Raw genomic sequence first — 2,500 nt, 5'->3', positions numbered from 1 at the left:
GATGTGGTAAATCCTTCCTTCCTCTTACTTTAATGCCCTTTCTCCCTCTTTTCATTTAGAACTAAACTACCTTAGCACTAACTATCCCCTTAAATTTCTCTTGTGCTTCGAACTTGCTTCCTTTAAACTAAAACTCTACATTTTAATTTGATTTTCTCCTTCTCCATACACTTCGCTTGGAATTATAATCTTTCATTTCGTTTTAACCCAAGAATCTCTCTTTTAAAACTCTCCTTTCTCTCTTTTTATCATCATTATTTTTGTTTTAACCCAACAGTCTCTCCTTCACAACTCTCCTTTCTCTCCCTTCATCATGACTCTCCATTGACCTTAGAACCTTGACTTAGGACTCTCCATTGAGCTTTGAACTTTGACTTGGAACTCTCCGTTGAGTCTAGAACTATGCAAAATAAGAGTAATGAAGTAATAGAAGGATTATAGATTGTGATGGAGATAATAAGAATTGTAATGAGTTTAATAAGCGTTCGAAATTAACCCCTTTCTCTCAGCTCATGAACCACCTATAACTTAGGACTCTCCTTCTGCTCATGATCTGGGACTCTGAACTTGACTCACGTTACTCCAATCTGATTTGGACTTTACATAACCTAGGAGTCTCTTTCCAGCCTTTAACAGGGGACGCTAACTTCAACTTAAGACTCCTTTCAGCCCTTCACTTAAGACTCTCCTTTCAGCCCTTCACTAAAGACTCTCCATTCAGCCCTTCACTTAAAACTCTCCTTTCAGCCCTTCACTTAAGAATCTCCTTTCAGCCCCTCACTTAAGACTCTCTTTTCGGCCCTTCACTTAAGACTCTCCTTTCAGCCCTTCACTTAAGACTCTCCTTTCTGTCCTTCACTTAAGATTCTCCTTTCAGCCCTTCACTTAAGACTCTCCTTTCTGCCCTTCACTTAAAACTCTCCTTTCAGCCCTTCACTTAAGATTCTCCTTTCAGCCCTTCACTTAAGACTCTCCTTTCTGCCCTTCACTTAAAACTCTCCTTTCAGCCCTTCACTTAAGATTCTCCTTTCAGCCCTTCACTTAAGACTCTCCATTCAGCCCTTCACTTAAGATTCTCCTTTCATCTTCACTCCCCCTTCAGCTGTTAATTTAGTCTCTACTTTCAACCCATAACAGAGGACTCTCCCTTCAGCGTTACTGTCCCTTCACGCACACTTCCGGCAGCGAGGGCAATGGCAGGAAACTCTCCCCCCGTTGCACAATCACTCTCATTTCCATATCAAGAAACAAAAAAATAAATGCGCCAAGTCATCCTCCTCTTGCCGGAAGTCACCCCTCGCTCGGAAGATCTCGGTTTGCTGTTGTTATCATCGGTGTGTTTGTTTGCTGTTATTGTTGAGAGTGTTGTTGTTGTCGTTCGTTGTCGTGCGCATTTTGATTGGGCGGGATGCGGCGGATGGCAACGCAGGATGTTACGTCTTGGAGGAAGGATCCTTTGCTTTTGTTGTTGTTGTTGTTGCTGTTTTGTGTGTTTTTTTTTTATTTCCGTTGATTCCTTTTGTCTCTTTTTCTTAACTTTAATTTTGTACGAAGCTTATTTCTGTTTCTTTTCGTGTTTTATTTTTTTTTTTTGTGTGTCTGTGTTTATTTCTAACTGTCTGCCTGTCTCTGAATATCTATAGCTGAAAATTTCTTCATCTAATCTATCTTCTATCATCTATTATCTATCTATCTATCTATCTATTAAAGTGTGTGTGTGTGTGGTGTGTGTGTGTGTGATGTTTGTGTGTGTTTGTGTGGTGTGTGTGTGTGGGTGTGTGTGTGTGTGTATCACAAACACACCCCATTCACTCTCTCTCTCTCTCTCTTCTTTCTCTCTTCTCCTCTCCTCTTCTCTCTCCCTCTCTCTTTCCTCCTCTCTCTCTCCTCTCTCCTTCTCTCTCTCTCTCTCTCTCTTCCTCTCTCTCTCTCTCTCTCTCTCTCTCTCTCTCTTCTCTCTCTATATATATATATATAAAATGTTATATATATATATTTATATATATATATATGTAAATATAGATAATAATACACCACACACACACACACACACACACCACACACACACACACCAACACCACATTATATATAAAAAATATATATAATATTAAAATATGTGTGTGTATGTGTGTGTGTGTGTGTAAGTAAAAACACTTACACTCAAAAAGAATATATTACACGTGTTCGCGTGGTATCTGTACTTACTATAAAAGCATTTATTTGTCAAGCGACATCCTCCCGGGCGCCAAGCAGTCTGAGAGCGGACGTGGCCAGAGCACATCTTTGTCTCAGCGGGGATATCCGGTCTTGCAATGACTTCTTATCTCTCATTTTATTATCCTCTTCCATCATTTCCTTGGGAAAGTAAAGATTTTTTTTTTTTTTTTTTTTTTTTTTTTGTTAAAGATGTATGTGATTTTGTTTCATGATAGTTTTAAAGCTTTTTGTCGATTATGCGGATGTGGACGCCCCCCAAAAATCTATTTAAGAAGTGATGGTT

The sequence above is a fragment of the Penaeus chinensis genome, chromosome 16 (genome assembly GCF_019202785.1).
Source record: "Penaeus chinensis breed Huanghai No. 1 chromosome 16, ASM1920278v2, whole genome shotgun sequence".
Classification (NCBI taxonomy): Eukaryota; Metazoa; Arthropoda; class Malacostraca; order Decapoda; family Penaeidae; genus Penaeus; species Penaeus chinensis.
Note: the sequence above shows the minus strand (reverse complement) of the source record.